We start from the raw sequence: 20645 nt of genomic DNA on the forward strand, positions 1-20645 counted from the left end.
CAGTCAACTGCAGATTATTTTGGATGTATCAATATTATTGTTATGCAATTTAACGTTTTATAAGATTGGGTTGAGTATATGTATACCTGTAGGGTAGAAAAACGACGTCTTTCTTCACAAATCGATGGAACCCTACATTAGAAATGGTCTTTAGGCATTGCAGATTTGGCTTAAAACGGTCCGAGCTGTTTTTGGGCCGAGTGTCTTTATAGTGTATTTGAAAAAAAAGCGCTGACTTTTGTCATGTACGCCAGTAAATCATCCTTCTGTAGGATCACCTTCATAAAATGACACACTATCACATATGGAGACTATGCCATGTATACTGAATTCAACATTTTTTATATCAACGAACTAAACTGAAGGAGAGTTCTGGAATTAATTTAATGGAATTGCACACAGGCAATTGTCTCAAAACAAATTTCCTATATAGCCTACCTTAATATTACATGTTACATTATATGTTATATATAATGTTATATTAAGGTATATCGGAATTTTTTTCTGAGACAAGTGCATGCCTGTGAATGAGACATCTTTTCACCAGAACCAAAGTGTCGAGGGTGTAAGAATCTAAATTTAAGTCAACCCTGTCGTACCAATAATGTACAAAATTGAAAATCTATACGCCACCGGCCCCGGCATGAAAAGGGACCAATTGGAAAGATAAAAACGGACGGTCAAGTCCCACGCAATAGGACTCACGCATTTCCGCATGCTTATTTGGCGACATATTTCATTTCCCCTATCAATATTGTTTTTCACTTTGATCTTTAATATTTTTGCAAGAAATAACTATCAGTGAAAAAAAAAATATTTTAGTGATTATGCAAAATCCATGAAAAATCAGGGATTTTGCATGATCTCTGATTATAACAGAGGCGAAAGATACCAAAGGGACATTCAAACTCATAAATCGAAAATAAACTGACAACGCCATGGCTAAAAAAGAAAAAGACAACTGGCAATAGTACAAAAAACACAATATAATTTTTTTTTAGACTGAGCAACACAAATCCCACCAAAAACTGGGGGTGATCTCAAATAGATCATGCTCCACATGTGTCTTCCGTCGTGTTGCTCATGTAAGAATATCCTGGTAATAAACCTAATTCGGAAGGTCACATTTGTGAAAAGGGGACAAAATTGTAGTTACGAAATTAGGAACAAATCCGCTACCATCTGTGAAACGGATATTCCATAATGATCAACCAACTCGTTATAGCGTATGTACAATCTCCAAAGGAATGATTTCAGCTTCACCATTTGGAACTCTTGGTTTAATACTCCATTGTAATCAGCAACCCTCTATCTAGGAAATCATGATAGGAAACACAAACCCTGAAATATCGTATCAACTGGGAGTTTTATACTCCCGGTAGGCAGGCGCTGCTAAAATTTTGCTACATAGAAATGTAAAGTTAACGATTGGGAAGCTGAAATCATGCATCTCCTTTGTCGTATAGTTTTGTTTGCAACAAACCCTCATTGTAAGCCGAGACATTAGGCAGACTTAACTGCATATGTTGAATCCTTTATCTCAAGTTCGATGGGATAGATACGTTCAACATACCGGTAGTCACCAAATTTTGAACTATTTACTTTTAGTGAGAGAAAATCATGTGTATACCCATTTAGTTTCTTAATTCTGATTTGTATCAACGACCTCACAACCGTAATTCATTCGGAAAGAGTATTTATACATCTAAAAAAGAAGATTTTGTATGATTACCAATGAGAGAACTCTTTACAAGACACCAAATGACACCGAAAAAAACAACTATATATCACTGTACGGCTTTCAACAATGAGAAAAGCCCATACCGCATAGTCGACGATAAAAGGCCCCGAAATAACAACTGTAAAACAATTTAATCGAGAAAACTAACGACCTAATTTGTATATAAAATAATGAACGAAAAACAAATATGTAACACAGCAACAAATTACAACCATTCAATTACAGGCTCTTGACTTGGGACTACGTCTTCATTCTGGCGTTAAATCATTGCCTGACATAATCATCGAACGAATTCATTGGTATTTCCAATTGATGGTTGCAATTTTGTTTTTTGTACAATGTATATGGTAGACGGGAGATAATTCAAATTGAATCGTGTTCCATGCATCATTCCATTGATTTTACGAATGACTAAATAATATCCCACTAAGCCCAACAATGTAACATTATTCGATCTTAAATTTGCGGTAGCATTTTTCTATCAATAAACAAGACTAAGTGAATCCAAAACTCCTTTGACATTGTTCGACTCTACCTGCATTGTGTCCATTTGAAGCAATAAGAAAAATAATAATTATAAGTATACTGTTCCAATTATTAAGGATCTTTGATGGACAGCATGACATGTGTATGATTTGTGTGAAAAAACATATTGTAAATTGAATTGAAATGAAATATCAAATATTCATATACATGTAGGTATATTTCAACACCAATTGATATCTAATTGCAGTAACCACGTTGAACCAGTAACAGTGAAATGTCGAGACGGTGCTATGAGAACAAATACTAATTTGAATAAGAATTAACATGGAAACATGTTTGGTTTCTGAAAGGAATATCGAATATTTGTTGGTTTAATGAATACAAAGTTGACATTCAATGTAAATGGTAACATAACGCGTTTTACATTGGATGAAACAAAAACAAAAAGTATAGTCATGGTTGTTATCCACAAATACACCCTGCTGATAATGTTTACACGTACTTGATACTTTTTACCAATGACACGAAGTCAAAAACCCCTAAAAATGTGAAACTTAGCTATCAACACTCATATGTTTTTATTCATGAGAGAAATGGAGTGATACATAATAAAGAATTTTAATTGCAATCTTAAAAAAAGTTAGTTAATGCATTACATTTTTATCAGAATTGAGTTTCTGTGTGATTTGGATTGAACATGTTTCTAAGCTTGAATTGAACCAACATAATTCCTTCTGGTCTAAAGTGGGATGAGCAATGGCATGAAAACAGTGATACCATAATATATATTGCAAATACACGTAATAGAAACATATAATTCAAATGAACACGTTACTAACTATAATCTATTTCACTCTTTCTAATAACCATCGGTGGTAACATTCAAATATATAAGCAACGATACAACACAAAACATGTTTGTTCAAACTGTTCATCCAAAAATAATCAATCCATACAATGGGCATTGAACACTAATAAAACAAAGAATACTAACTTGAATAATATGAAATGACTTGATTCTCCTCAAATGGTAATCAGTAAAACGATGGAATATGTTTTACAGTCTTTTATCTTCAAAAGCGTATAACAAATTGCTACTTTTGAGATAGAAATTTACTAGTCCAATTTCGCGTTAAGTTCTGTTTCAGATTCAACCAATCGTTTGTCAATCAAGAAACCTGAGTTACTCTGAAAAACTCACAACAATCCCCTAATTAACGCTAATTCTGAACAGGAGAAAACTGGCTTGATTCAAATTACATGTACTCTAATTGTCAACTTGCCTTCAAGTCATCATTTAGTTTATATATATCGACTTAGCATAAATTCCCTTTATAATATCATCCTTGGAAAAAAAAAAAAAAAAAAAAAAAAAAAAAAAAACCTACTTTTCAAACAGAAAATATGTTACAAATTCAAAAATCGAATAAGTGACAGTAAAACCATTTTCTCTATATTTCATAATTACCTTTTTTCACAAAAATATAAATTGAGTGTAAAAAATAATTGACATTATGACAATGTCATATTGTTTTGTTGCGATTAAACAAACAAACTGCTTCATTGAAATAACTACCAAAAGAAGGTTTAAATCATTGAGTTTAACCAGAATAAGTTGAGAATTGAAATGGGAAATTTGCCAAAGAGACAACATCACCAAAGAGACAACAACACCACCAAAGAGCAGATAACAACTGAAGGCCACCAATAGGTCTAATTAGCTATCAAAGGTACCAGGAATAAAACGCAGTGAGAAAATCCTGCACCAGAGGTTGACCTTAGCTGGCCCCTCAATAAAAATGTGTACTAGTTCAGTGAAATGGACGTCATACTAAACTCCAAAACATATAAATGAACTAATATTTAAAAAGCATACAAGACTAATAAGACTCTTGACAGGCGCATAAAGAAGCCTAGTCATTACTAGGTCCTAGTAAAACTTCTGATTTAACAACATTTACTACGACTGTCAGAAAAAAGAAACGAAGAATCTCTTCAAAAATTACTTGTTAAACCAAAAGAAATTGGTGTCTTATATAACATAGGCCACAATTAAATCTTCAATTGTATATTTCATTTAATCTATTCGCGGGACAAGTATTCATTTTCATTATAGGAGAGGGAAAGGCAGATGACGTTGAAATGATATATAAGGAAAAAAATAATAAAAACAGTGTTTCTATAATGTATAGAAACCAATACATCACCGTTGAGGGAACATTTACTCATCATAGATTTCCAGATTTGGTTTTTTATTACACCAGATGCGCGTTTCGTCTAATAAAGACTCACCAGTGACGCTCGAATAAAAAAAGTTAAAAAGGACAAATAACGAAGTTGAACAAAGTTTACCCAAAAGTTTTGCCAGATACATTTCTTCTTTGATAACATATTTGTTTGTTTTATATTGATTAAGATTGTAACACAATGGTGACTGTTGTACCATCAACACTTCAACCTCTCATGGCTTTGCTTTGTTTACATATTATTGTCAATGCAATGCGACTGTTATACAAGCGAGAGGTTAAGCTAGCTATACAACCAAGTTTAATCCACTATTTTCTACATAAGGAATATGACGGTTGTTTTCCATTCGTTTGATGTGTTTGATATTTTGATTTTGACATTTGATAATGGATCGACATTCCGTTTTAAATTTGAATTAGAGTTCTTTACGCCAGTCAAAATTTTGACGGCACTTATTATAGTATAGAAATGCCCGGCGTCCGTCCGTCGGTCGGTCTGTCTGTCTGTCCGCCGTCCACATGTCGCACCGTAACTTGAGAACCACTTATCAAAATTCCATGAAACTTAATATAGTTGTTTCTTATGATGGTTAAACCACCTGTATACTTTTTGGTAAAAATTAGATTTGAACTTTATGAGTTACGGGACTTTATAACTAACACAGGGGGGTGTTTTTTTCACAAGTCGCACCGTATATTTTCACATGTCGCACCGTATCTCAGAAACTATGTATGATTATTGCATAAAGCTTCACACACAAGACGAAGGGTGTATCATGCGCTCGTGGCGCAGCTGTTTATTATTGTTATTTTACTTTTCACTCATCACTAACAAAGTCACTCCACTCTTACCATAATAAGGCATGCATGTCTATAAATAAGGCAAATACAAATATCAAAAACTTGCTGCAGTATTATTAAAAGTATATATGATAATAAATCACGAAAATATTGTATGTAATGATACTAGAATATTTAATAAGCATTTGCTGTATTATTTTTGTTTGCAATATAAAAATTCATTGGAGTCATATTGTTTTATTCTGGATTTTAATTTTATTACACTAGGAGCTATATTTCCGAACTACCATCTGATGAAATAGTTTTTAACTATAATAATCAGCCAATTTTTAACCAAACTCTTAGGTCATGAACCCTAACAAAATCTCAAAACTGATGTCAAATTGATCATTAAATAATTTGATTTTCTTTAAAGGTGAGATTTGTTTTTAATCTTATCCTTTTGTTAAAATAGCAGTTAATTTCTAATTTTTGCCATATCAATGATAATTCATATCAACAAAGGGGTGCTGACTACTGGGCTTGTGATACGAATGGGAAGAAAAACTCTACCAGTAGTGCCATCGACCCACTGGGTGTAAATAAACTCATGATCGATAACAGGATTGCAATTTTGTACGCTAGACGCGCCTATAAGGCGTTTAGCTTGATAATTTTGTCTATATGACTTATTTGAAGTACTTGTCTAGAAAGAAGTAAAATACTCAACTCAAAGAAAAGTTCAAATCGGAAAGTCCCCTTATCAAAAGGCAAACAAAACAATGAACAAGCATAACAGATTTAAATGTTAAAAATAATGGCACATCAGTCATTTTGTATAATAATCTTTATCACTATAAAACAAACGAATACGTCAACAAAGTAAAACAAAATGGCATATAGAAAAAAGTGTAACAGCCAATATGAAAGACAACAACAAATTGGCAGGTGCATAAGTATCAAGTCATCGTACCCCAAAAGGATATAACCAATACTGGACTAAACAGTAAAGTTTGATAACACAAATAAAAGAACACTACAACACGTTATTGAGATGATATACTACATGTATTGTTTGTGAAGTTGATTCGGAATATAGATCAACAAGGTCTTGGTATCTTTCGATGAACTTTTATGAAAAAGAATTACGAGACGTTATTTATCGTCATCCTGGTTCATTTCTTTTCTTCTCAGGCATTGGTGTCGTTTTATAAAGTCGGAGTAGCAGCTGCAAGCTGAATACCGAATGAGTTATGAAATGTATATCTCATATGCAGGTGAAGTTGGTGTATTGCTTGTTAGGTAATGGAAATTATTAATTTCAAAATTGAAATCGAGGTATAATTCTAAAATTGAACGGGGGAACCCGTTTTTCCCCTTTAATTTCTGGTTGTAGAGGTTATATAAATGGAACCCAATCAGGAAAGTTTGGATCTTTAATGCAAAGAACATCATCAATATATCTGAATGTGAAATTAATTGATCTGGCTTCTAATATATTCTTGTTTTGACAAGTGTCTGAATCAATTCCGACTGATATGAAAATAAGAAGATGTCGGCATATGGCAGTTCATTTCCACAGGAATGCTGACGATTTGTTGAAAAATTCTACCTCCACATTCAACACATATGTTATCAAAAAGAAACTCCAACATACTGATCACTTAATTGTTCCTTTGTGTAACATGTTTTACTTCTTTCTTTCCCATTAACAAACATACCGTATGGTATTCCAAAGTTATAAATATATAACGTATGCTACCAAATTTAAAAAAAAAAGTAAAATAACAATTAAAGATGTCGAACTTCAAAGAAAGATTAAGTCGGAAAGTCCCTTATCGTTGTAAATTATTTTCTTTAAGTCTATTTTTGAAATTTCAATAGGAAATGGCGGTATATTAATATATCAAGACGTTTTTCAGAATCCAATTATGGTTAATACCACTATGCTAGTAGACAGTTTCACATAATTTATCTAAAGAAACCCTTTCCTTGAGGACAAAATTTTGTCAATATAGTTCACAATCGCTTCGTAGATCATGCATTTGAGCTTCCAATGTACCGTTGTTTGTATGGAATTTGTGAAGCTCAGGTATCCTATACGAACAAGGTAAGTCTTCAGATTTGCTATTCAGTGTTATGTTCATTGAAGCGATGAAGGACTTATTATTCGCCAAAATCTCATCCTTGTCAATTGATATGTATTTGTTTGTATGATTACATAAGTGCTTATTTATTCTTAATTCGAAACTCGTAGTAGTACGATTTCTGAAACTTTTTCTAAAGGAACAATAACATATATATCGTGAAGAGATGAGATGATAGACATTTCACAGTTTCTTTGTATTTAAAATAAGGACTAGATGACAACCTTTTATTGCTCCTTGTGTAACTTATTTATTTCTTAGAAGAAATCAAAAGGTCCTAGTGAATAAACTTTTGTTGTATTTGTTCAATTGGACAATAGAGCTGCCAAATGTTTAAATGGACATGGGAATCTATGGAAAGGTACAAGGTTCGCAATAATACGGATATAATTAATCATTTCATATTATGCTGTACATTCCTTTAACAAATTAGAGAGAAAAGTTCTACAAGATAGTTGATATACAAAATATTTGTGTTGAGGGGGCAGCTGAATATTTATGTAGATATATCCTTTCTTTTTGATTGGTGTTAAACTTAGCTGTTTGTTTTTAGAATATGTAAATATGTTTGTGTTATGTTTGTGATAATATTCGTATGATATAAATTGTTCAATCTTCATAATATGGAGGTAGTAATCGATCAATCAATCAATCATGCATATTTTTTAGTACTACCCTCGTCTACTTATATTTATATGCCACATTAAGCAATTTATGCAAAAGAAGGGTTCAAAGACCAATGGGTATTAATTCACTGATATTCATCAAACAATGCAGTGACTGATATGTGTTTCTTCTTTATTAGAAAGGTAATAATCGAGAATACAGAAAATAGAAGAAATGCATCTGGTTTCAATGAAAACGAATATGACGAATGAAATACCCTAAATATAAGCTATTATCCCCGGATTAGTATATTTATAGGATTTTGATTGGTTAACACACGTCGTTACAAAACCCATAGCTCCTGAGTGTTGCTAACCCATATTCCCGGACGTTGCTACCCATTACATCGGGGAAATTCACGCGCGTTTTCCTAAGTTCCATGGTTGTTCCTTATGAAATATCGAATTCTGCAGATTATCCATGATGTCTGTATATTTAGATACTTAATCCACTAACGTTTTACCTTATTATGTCGATTATTTGCCACATTGTAAATGAATGGGACTACTGACCTAGCTATGACCCATGCTGACGTCACACTGTCTGTGATGTAAAAGAAGGACGAAAGATACCAAAGGGACAGTCAAACTCATAAATCTAAAACAAACTGACAACGCCACGGCTAAAAATGAAAAAAGACAAACAAACAACAGCACACATGACACAACATAGAAAACTCACGAACCCCACCAAAAAACTAGGGGTGATCTCAGGTACTCCGGAAGGGTAAGCAGGTCCTGCTCCACATGTGGCACCCGTCGTGTTGCTTATGTGAAAACAAATCCAGTAAATAGTCTAATTCGGTAGGTCACATTCATGAAAGGGAAGGGCATTGTAGTTACGACGTAAGGAACATATCCGATATCATTTGTGAAACGGTTATTCCATAACGGTCAACCAACTCGTGATGTAACTATGAGCGCCAAATTCGACCCATTTCACTTTCTCTGTCTTTAGATTAAAAACGTCTAATATTTGTATACCTGTAGGGTTCTACCCAAACTAGTACCCTACTACCCCTTAAAAATATGTCAAAATCCCAAATTTCAATAAAAGATATTTAAAAAATGAAAAAAAATTTTGTGGTCGAATTTCTCTAAAAATCGACAGATTTAGACTAAGATCGGGGATAAATACGTTCATATCCGTAGATATGGATATAAACGTAGGTAACTTATAATATCATTGGTTCAAATCGGAATCCAAACAAATCTGAAAAATGATTTTTAAAATATAAAATCCATAGCATATAGGAGTGAACATATAAATCAGGTGATTCAGACAGTACATCTTTCTCTGCATATCTAATATGTTTATTTTTTTTTTACTTGCAGTTAACTTATTTTTAAAAGGATCAACAATTGGCTAGCTTTGGGTCTTGGCAAACATCAATGTATAAATAAAGAACGTGTCGTTGTTCGTGTCTGTGAACATGTATGTGAAAAAAATGAATACAAAAGAATAAAAAAAAAACATTCTCACTATGCAGCGCCTCATTTTTTTTAAAATTTGTATTTTCTCACGTAAAGCATGTGCTGTTGTTAAAAATGGGTAAATGTCATCATTATGGCCCATAGACATGTTCAAACATTATTTGTTATTTCATTTTGTCTGTCAGGTTCAATAACATGAAGATTATTCACCCCAGAGAGTAGATTGGAGTGTTTTAATGAATGAAATATTCTGTCATTATTGTACCTTTGTAATTTTCAAATCATACATTTTTAATGTTGATCATTATAAAAGCTGACATAAAGAAATCCTTTATACTATTGCTTGTCCAATTAAAAAACAAAAACAAAAACATACAGGAAATATTATATTTACCCAAATGAATTAAAACGTATGACGAAACCGCCCTTGTAAAATACATGAAAATTCTTTCAATATTCCCATTATAAGTTTAGAACAATATAGACCAATAAAAGTCTTACCCTGTAATAAAAAATGTTTAGGGTCAAACAAAATGAATATGAATATTTGATTATAAACTGATATAGTAGGATAACTCGTCAAACAGCAATATAAAACGACATGTTTATGTATAAAATGTCAGAAAATCTACGATGTCGCCTCAATATTACAATCTCAGGTGATGTTTGATTTTTCTTCACAAAATAGACTGTGGATAACAGGTAAGAATTAAATTTTTCTAACACCTTAGTTTTGATAATCATCGTCTTTTACACTTTTCTGATTTTTCAATACAAATTTGTATCATAAAGGTTTTTGTATGTTATTTTTGTTGGATTTCAGTTTTTCATTAAATGAGTTTGTATTAGAGGGTTATGGATATAACCAACATTTGTGGATTTTTTATCACTCACAATGCGAAAATTGTCGAAAACATTGCGCAGCTGGAATATGAAAGATCATAAAAGTGTTAAAATAACATCATTGAACTATTTAGCAACAATACAAAAGTGCACTATACATAAAATGAGGACATGTTATTGAACTCTTTACATTTCTTTCGAAGTAAATGTTGATACCATATCGCTTTTTATCAAATGAATGATTTTTTCTTGAAATGGAATACATATCATAGAATTTTGGCTTTCAACTTAGTAAGAGATACATAATGTTCTTGTTAGATTTTTTTAGGGTAATGGTTATAGAATATGAAGTTCATACACTTGGAATGTATACTTTATAATATTTAACGCTTTCTACTGGAATATGATAATGATATTTTAACCCTGCTTTCAACTTGTTTCATATTAAGTCTGCATTTCCTAAAAATGACACCAATGCAAAATAGATCAAAAGTTTTGATAAAACGAATTAACTTCCATTTCAAAGACAAAAATTACCAGACATATACTTTCATCTTTTACATTTGTTTACTGTGATGTTGTAGAACATAGTAGATTCATTTTAATAGTTTATCTTTTGATATGGCGATAAGATGAGTTTCTATAGTACATCGACATGCGTACTTACGTAAAATACAAACTATCATTTCCTACATTCTAATTTTAAATATAGAAACTTTGGTTCTATCATTAATATTTTTGTTCTTTTAATTCTGAATGTTACATGGTTATGGCTCCCTCAACTTGTATCGTAGAACGCTCGGATACGGATGTCCATTAATCTGTACGATAGAATGTTCTTTGATAAAGTTTAAAATCGTCATTTTGGTATGTGTTAAAACAAATGTTTTTCGGGATATACATGTCCGTGTGGGTAGGGTTTTATGCAATGATTGTATGCGTTGCTAAAGTACTTTGTTGAAGGAATATTTCCAATACTTTTGATGCAAGGTTTTCAGTGCTTTACCTTTGTCATCTGCTTTGAATAAATGAAATAAAATTCGAGTTTTATTTTGAATAATTTTTTTATTAGAATTGAAAGTCTGAATAATTATGAGATTAAATTTGTGTTATGCCTTGTCTATGTGAAAAGTAAAATCACAAATATACTGGACTCAGAGGAAAATTCAAAACCAAAAGTTCCTAATCAAATGTCAAAATCAGAAGCTCAAACACATCAAACGAATGTATAACAACTGTCATATTCCTGACTATAGGTATATGCATTTCTTTATATTAGAAATAGTGGATTAAATCTGAATTTTAAGCTAGCTTAACCTCTCACATGTATGACAGTTGCATAAAATATTAACCGTATTTTTTTTTTACCAGAATCAATATCATATGGATGTTGCACGTCTATTCGTCTTGTTATTGATACTGACCACAGCACTTTGTAACCATACCACCATTACAAGATGCGCACGGACAAGAACTGGACGACTTGTGTGTAACAGAGTTGCAGTGGCGCATAGGACAGCCACAGGAACGCCTACATCATCAAGGCGTTCACCTACTGGGACTCAAAATAGAGGTTTTCTTGGTCGTTTTAGTGGTGGTTTCGGACCGAATGCAAGAGTTGGAACAGGATTATTTGCAAGTGATAGATTTTTACAATCATCGTTTGGAGGAGGTGGTGGTGGATCTTCAGCACCTAGAGGGAATCTTTTGAACAATAATCTATTTTTTAGAAGACAATTTGGTAGAGGACCTTTCCGAAGTATACCAAACGGCCCACTTGCAAGTTGGTCCAGGTTGCCATTTGGATTTATCTAAGGTAAAACTTTTTCTTTGTATCAATTATATATAAGACGTAAATGACCATTATCGTCGTCGTTATTTAAGCGTAAAGCAGTTATTAAACCAAAGAAAATATGAATATTGTTGAAAAAACATGTTCGGTTTTTTTAGTAGTACAAAATAACATAGCGTCGCCCCGTGCATTTGCATCTTTTTATAGCGATTGGAATAATAATAAAATATATGCTTTTATCCCACAATTGAACCGTATGGCTTAAATCCGAAGTTTTCAATTGCAAGCTTTGGCTTTTTCCATAAAATTAACATTAGCCAGAAAATGACCGATAATAGATACCAAAATGAATAAAGGTGTTAATATTATACATTTTGTACACCTTTTGTGATAATAAAATGATTGATGTAAGAATAAATTATATCTGACCAAACAGTTCTTCTTCTGACCCTAATGTCCCCAGGCACTGATACAAATCATATAACAATCGCTGACCAGTTCATTAAGTCCTTTTAATGTTGATTAGTCTTAAAGTTCCTTCACAAATGACCAAACAAAGCTTTGTAATGGGCTCAAAAGTAACACCAATGAAATAAATTTGATTAACATGAAAGATGTCGTTTCATTTAAATTTCATGACGAAATTTCATGAAACCTGTAGGGAGTATTTTTGGTCCTGATAGTTCTCTTAAGGGACAGTATGCAAACAATTTCTGTTCATTTCATAGCTAGCGTCCCATAGAAGCAAACACAATTTGACCTTGCTTTCTAAATTGTATGACGTTTTATTTCTGTGTTCCATATAGTTGCTATACTCATGCACTGTACATGTTTTTCATTGTGAGGGAATAAATTTTTGATATTGGAACGAGCGGTATAGGATAGTTCTTCGTGAAGTTTTCTTGAATGAGTTATATATATATAGGATATGTGTTCTAAGAACTAGCTGTATAGGCTAGGGTTTTCTTGGGAACGTGCTAGGAGGATTTTCTGAGAAGGAGCTGGTATAGACTTTGTTTTCTAGGGAACGTGTTAGGTGGATTTTCTGAGAAGGAGCTGGTATAGGCGGGAACGTGTTAGGAGGATTTTCTGAGAAGGAGCTGGTATAGGCTAGGATTTCTAGGGAACGTGTTAGGTGGATTTTCTTGGAAGGAGCTGGTATAGGCTAGGTTTTCTAGGGAACATGTTGGTGGATTTTCTGAGAAGGAGCTGGTATAGGCTAGGTTTTCTAGGGAACGTGTTGGGTGGATTTTCTTAGAAGGAGCTGGTATAGGCTAGGGTTTTCTAGGGAACGTGTTAGGTGGATTTTCTGAGAAGGAGCTGGTATAGGCTAGGTTTTCTAGGGAACGTGTTGGGTGGATTTTCTGAGAAGGAGCTGGTATAAGCTAGGTTTTCTAAGGAACGTGTGAGGTTGATTTTCTGAGAAGGAGCTGGTATATGCTAGGTTTTCTAGGGAACATGTTGGGTGGATTGTCTGAGAAGGAACCGGAATTGGCTAGGTTTTTTAGGGAACGTGTTAGGTTGATCTTCTGGGAAGGAGCTGGTATAGGCTAGGGTTTTCTAGGGAACGTGTTAGGTGGATTTTTTTAGAAGGAGCTGGTATAGGCTAGGTTTTCTGAGGAACGTGTGAGGTGGATTTTCTGAGAAGGAGCTGGTATATGTTAGGTTTTCTAGGGAACATGTTGGGTGGATTTTCTGAGAACAAGCAGAATATGTTATTATGAGATCGAGCTCTATATCACATTTTTGTCTTGCAATGAACTGTATAGGATAGGTTTTCTTAAAATGAGATGTACACGATAGTTTTTCGAAAATAGGTTAGGATGAATATTCAGTAATTAATTTGTACGCTTAATTACGGACTTAAATTTAGTCAAAATTTGACAGTAAAAATGTTACAATACCGAAAAGAGGTACATTACATATTTTTTTTTTCGCTATGTCCCTTGTACTAGGCCAAAATCAATTTGACTTACATATAGCAATAGACAGGCATTTATTACTTCGTGAACTCATTCTGTCAAGTGATTTACAATTCGTGGTAAACCAAAGCAGTATGTATCTGTCAAAATCAAGCCTTTGGCTTTCGATGTCAAATAAATATATTACTACGATGAACCTAGCAACAGTAATAGAAGTTCAGTGAAAGTTAGTCCTCAGAATACTAATGTTTATAAATCCTGTTTTACATATTTTAAATTTTTCCATTAAAATGATAAACGACATTCGTCCTATTATATATTCACAAAAACCTGAAAGAAAAGTATAAAATGAATGATACAGGTTCATTCAAAGATCATAAACAAATTCTATAACTACGAGCATATGATTGATTTTTGTTGTCTCAAGGTAACACAGTACAAAGATTTTTTCACTCCTAATCAGACAACTTTAAACTAAAGTAATTCATTTCATCCTTCTTTAAATTTTATAAGATGAGGTACCAAAAGAAAGAAGACAGATTAATCTTTCAAACTGTGATAATTTCATTGTGACATAGTTATTACATAATTAATTGTTATGTAATTAGTTGCTTTATTGTGATATCTACACTTGATTGAATTTAGCGTCTTTGTTATTCATAGCATTTCAAAATATTTTATAGATTCTTGTACAACACAGTCTGACCTCCAAATCCGTGTCTCAGATTTCCAAAAAAAACATCAATTGAACAAATGTATAACTAATTAAAATAAGTGATATCTTATGAATTTATGTCGCAAATTTCATTGGAGGTTTATGAGAGAATGAAATACAATAGGAAAAAAACTGATACAAAACTGTGTTGTACAAGAATCTATAAAATATTTTAGGATGCTATGAAAAGCAAAGAAACTAAATTCATTCAAGTGTGGAAATCACAATATAGCATCAATCGAGACCGATAAATAGGTTTTGCGATGCCAGAAGTCTTTTAAAGTGTTATTCGTAGTGTTTTGTGGGCTGTTGTCTATTTGCCTGTTCGATTTATGGTTTTTATTTGTACGATAGAAGTGCAGATATGGTTTTTGTTTAGCACGGTGGCATTGTCTGTACGACCTTTGGTTTTTATTTTACCACGATGGTATTTTCTGTGCGACCAAAGGTTTTTGTTTTACCTCGATGGTATTGTCTGTGCGACCAAAGGTTTTTGTTTTACCTCGATGGTATTGTATGTACGACAATATTTTTTTTTGTTTTACCACGATGGTATTGTTTGTACGAGCAGATGTTTTTGTTTTACCATGATGGTATTGTTTGTTCGACCAAAGGTTTTATTTTACCACGACGGTATTGATTGTGCGACCTATGGTTTTGTTTTACCGTGACGCTATTGTCTGTATGACCTAAGTTGTGTTTTCCCCCTTGGTATCATCTTTCTTATAAGGTAAAGACGTTGAGATAGATTGTGATTCAAATGTCATCGATGTTATTTCACAATAAACACTTCCTCTGGTTTTATGACGTACTGAAGTACGACACATTTCTAGTGAAGATGTATATAATTACATTTGATTATTATTCTAAGAGTATAGTTGAACGTCTTATGAAAGACTTTGGGATCGGCTTTGTTTTTGTGGTCAATACATGTCGTTGTGTTAATGTCTAATGGACAAATACACCAGAACTCCTTGTATTCACATTTGAAATATATTTCTGACGCAGTTTTAGCATGTTTTTGGTAAAAACCAAAGTATTCATTTTTTTAACACTTTTTGATAAACATGAATGAAAGTTTTTTTCCTGTGAAGGTACGATTTGTTTTATGAATGAATGACCCATATTCTTTGTTTTTCTATTAGAACATATACGGTTTTCAACTGTAAAAAAGTGTCTTAAAATAATATGCCATGCTATAAAACGCCACGATTCCAGAAAATGTATGAATACATTTTCAAAGACTTTAATGTTTTCTTCACCAAATCTCCAAAAAAGGAAGAAACAAAAAAAACCAAAAAAAGACATTTACTAATAAGTACTAGTACTACAAATCAGTTAAAGTCTGAAATGGGCAGTATGTGTACTCGATTGTACTGATTTTTACTCGAACAATCGGCATTGGTATGTATTTTTCTCGATATTACTCGACTGCAGTCTGGAAAATACTAAGCAGACTGAACTTGTACTTGATCTTTACTTTACCAGACCTTAACCACTTAATAAATTCTTAACCGTACTTCACCGTTTCTTACTATGCATGAACCAAAATTAGAAAATACACAAGTCTAACGAAGACTAGGGATCCTGACTTGGGACAGGTGTTAAACATGTTTGACCAATTCTGACTTTTACCTTATTAATAGACACCACACAAACTCCGAGGCATATAAATGAACAAGACTTACAAATGCTAGGGGTTCCTGACCTGGGGCAGGCGCATTTATACAGCGACAGGGATAAACATGCTTTGTGAGATCTCAACCATCCCCTTTAACATCTACAGCCATTTGTGGAATAAACAAACACATAGCAAGTCTGGACCATACTTGACCCTTTCCGACTGTTATTTAATTAATTCTTTTAATAAATAATAATCAACAACAACATGTGTATGACATTTATTAGTTATAGAATAGGTATACTTTTTCATTTCATATTCATTTAACTTAACTGTCTGCTAATTTGATCAGACTCTGATTTATTGTCAAATTCAATTGAAATGGTTTTAACAATTTCTCTTCAGAGATTTCATTGATATAAGAACTTAGGAACTAATAGACCCCCCACAAAAATGGATAGAAAATAAGTTGGACATCCGAGGATTGTTATATATGGTAAAAATGACCCAAGATACTAGTATTTGAATTTAAATGAATTAACACATTTTTATCAATTTAAATGTTAACTAATGCTTAATAATGTAAAATACAATAATTCATGTTAAATGCAAAAATGTGTCTTTTGGTTTCTTGGGTTGTTTGAGTTACTGTCTCACTAAATATCCCATGTTATTCATCTTCCAATACCTGACATTCTGTTATTTTTATATTAATTTTCAACATAACCAATTTCAGTCTTACTTGTCTGATGATTCTAACACAAAATGATGTATTGTTGAATAAATTATTGTAATTTACACATTAAGGATAGATCAAATAGAAATAGACTTGCCGGGCCATTAGTCTAGTATGGTCAAGTAAAGGTCGAGTACAAGTGGAGAATTGGTTAAATCTATCTAGTATGGTCTAGATTAAGACCAAGTACAAGACAGTTCAGTCAAGTCAGATTGACATTAAGTAATTTCGAGCGAATTTCAGACTTATCCATATCGGTGTAGTAAAGACCAATACAGTCGAGAACAAACATTATGGAATTTATACAGTAGTTTTACCTTTGTATATGATAAAATAATCTGTTCATTTCATATTTGTACTGGTTAGCAGTTGATGTTCCTGACATTAAATACAATCTTTTACAATGCAACGCAATATATAAACTGAAATTTAAAGTATTCCTTCTATGCATAAAACTGTGTTACACCAACATTGTTTGATTTCCTAGCAAATTAAAACGTGACAGATTTTGAAATTGACATAGAAACCTTGTTTCACGAAAAATCGAGAACGGCTATTTCACCAAAGTCATTCGCAAATGCAAAAAAAAATCAAACCATTTATGTTCAATTTTCAAGAAGATCGGGCGACGGGTCTTTCGAAAGTATCCTTAATTTTGATATATAATTATGCTGGGAAGATTATCCGAAGGCGTTAACTTTAGAAAGGTTGCGTAGTTTGTACAGAGAGAGCCTCCAAAATATGCATTTAATATTTTGATTACATTGTATTAATGCGTGGAAAGAACTCGTACCTTACATATTTACGTCTCAACTGTCTCCTTTGTTTTACGTAAAACCATTAGAGAACAGTCAGTGTGATTTGTAATTCGTAAACAAATTAATCTCGTAACATTATCAAACTGTCATTGAGAGTTATTAGCATTGTGTTTGGATTGCTGTAATTATAGAAAACAAAATTGGAAAGAATTTGTGATCATTTATTATCATTTTTTTATTGCAATATAATATTATTATCATACAGATTGAATTCAAACTAATTCCCGAACGGTAGTGACTAATTTCGTAAGGCCTTTTCAATTTGTAAACATTTTTTTGTTAATGCGTTGTTGTTTAATTGGTTTCTGGTAGAACATTTAGAAGCTTAGCTTCACAAATCAATTTTGATTGTTTTGCCCATGCGAGGATATTAGAAAAACAAATCAATACATTGTTTTAGTATATTCAAATATAACATCTTAATCTAGTCCTTCAACTTTATAGAATTAGTAAAGAACTTGACATTTTGACCCTGTAATTAGTACGACATGAGTTTGATTATGTGACACATGGTATTACCGTTTTGAATTGAGATCTTTGGCTTGCATTTCATTTACTGGTAGAAGTCATTAGTTAATTTATGTATATCATTGTCATGTTTCTTAATTCCCATTGTTAACTATTCTAACATCGACTCGGACTTCTAGTAAACCTACTGCGCGTTTTGCTGTGTGATTGTTAATTCCACATTTGCTAGAGGTATATCGGAGGGTTAATATCTTCCAATTCATGTTCAATCCCGCGACATTTCGCGTTGGTCACAACTTCACGAGCCTCTATCCGCTGTTAGTCTGGTGTTTTTTTGTTGTTTTTTTTAGATTTCTTTTTTTTTATTAAATATTGGTTCATTTGTATGTTTGGTTGTATAGTGTGGCATTAAATTCGCGGAATTAGTATATATAGATCTGTTTAAGGGAAAGCTGAAACCCGTCTCCGGGTGCAGACTTTTTCACTGCTTTGAAGACCCATTGACAGCATTGGGCTGCTTTCTGTTCTTTGGTCTGATTGGTGTTTTTTTTTTACACATTCCATGTTTCAATTGTCTCTCATGTCTATAACATTTTATGAATATGAAATACATTCACTGTTTGAAACTTTAAATATATTTTCAGAAGGCTAAGAAGCAAGTATAAGAGAAGAGCATTGATATCCAGTTTCATACGAAGCACATATTAAAGTGGTATCTACAAAGGAAAGCTAATACACAAAGACGACGTTAGCTGTAAAGATCGTTGCATCAGATCAAGTTGATATCAGTGACAACAGAACCGAAAAGGAACAATACTTGAAGAGATTCAGTGCTTCGAGAAGGTCCCCTTTCGATGACAGCTCTTTCCAATAGCTCCGGACCGATGCGTTTCATAACCTGACCACGGATAAACACTTGTCACAATGTTTCGTATTTTTATTTATTTATCTGATTCCACTGACCCTTCTCTGTTTTCGATTCTATATTACGTTTTTTTGTTTATTTATTTATTGATTGTTTGTTTTACTTTACTTAGATACTTGTATGAATCGTTTTATTTTTCTCTTCGAGCTTAATCACAAGAAGATGAGGGATATGTGTCAAAGAGACAGCAACCAATCGTTGACCGACAACTATTTAGAGTAGAGTTAAACTTTTTAACACATGAAATGTTTATTTCTTCATAAAACTTATTACTTTCTCATATTCTACAAAGTATAAACTATTTAAGAATATATGAAATTGTAATTTAAATAAAACTGAAAACTACAATAATTCTGACTGCAATTGTTGTATTGGAACACAGACCCCATTTGATAAGTTTTCAAAAGGCTTGATATAATTAACAGCTTTATATTTATTTAAACCAATGAATTTATCTTGATATTATAACTATGCCTCCATCGAGTTCAGGGTTCTGGTTTTTGAAATATCATAGGACTAAATCATCTCTTAAACTTGTCTAAAGAAAAACAACTTAGAAAAGTGGCGTTGGGCGTTGTCGGTTTGTCATTGACTTATGAGTTTGAATATCCATTTGGTATCTGCCGCCTCTTTTAGTTTAAAGTGATGTATTTGAACGTGTCATAAGTAAGGATAAATACTAAAATGTTTCGTAATGTGAGGACACCTAAATACATGTCTTCAGATGGTATAAGAAAATTCATTAACATATTTCCTATGCGTTTATTTCAATAAAACATTAGTCTGTTGATGCGTCAAAGGTGTTAATATACGAGATAGTGTAATGTAATCTTGTCAATGGTAACTTATCAAATGTATAATTTCTTTTAAATCAATTCCAAACGAAGTTATCGTGTGAGGCGTACCGGCGTACATGTAAAATGCATGTGAACGGTTCATTAAAAAATGTTAAACTATGCAAACATAAGTTTTTACTATTGATAACCAAAAGATCACTGGGAAGAGTTCATTCCGATGCAAGCATGTACATGTTTGTAGTGAAAAGTTGTTTGTCCTATATTTTTCATTAATCATCAGAACAAAGATTAGGAGGTGTTTGATTTATTAAAATATCCATAATACGTGTTTATATGTGTGTTGGCGTTTGTTTTTGTTGTACTACGGTGTTCCTGTTGTTTCTTTATTTTCCTCTTATAGTTGAAGTGTTTCCCTCGGTTTTGGTTTTTAGCCCTGAATTTTTTTCTCAATCGATTTATGACCTTTGAACACTGGTAAACTACTGTTGCCTTTATATACGCTGACAACT

At 32.6% G+C, this 20645-nt stretch overlaps 1 long non-coding RNA gene across 1 annotated transcript; it reads left to right on the forward strand.

Moving 5' to 3' along the window:
• The first annotated feature begins 11713 nt into the window (after positions 1–11713).
• Positions 11714–19537, forward strand: LOC139514951 (uncharacterized). Its single transcript, XR_011662766.1, has 2 exons — positions 11714–12158; positions 19059–19537. It is a non-coding gene; the product is annotated as an uncharacterized lncRNA (long non-coding RNA).
• Positions 19538–20645: the final 1108 nt, after the last annotated feature.

This window comes from Mytilus edulis, chromosome 3 (assembly GCF_963676685.1).
Source record: "Mytilus edulis chromosome 3, xbMytEdul2.2, whole genome shotgun sequence".
Classification (NCBI taxonomy): domain Eukaryota; kingdom Metazoa; phylum Mollusca; class Bivalvia; order Mytilida; family Mytilidae; genus Mytilus; species Mytilus edulis.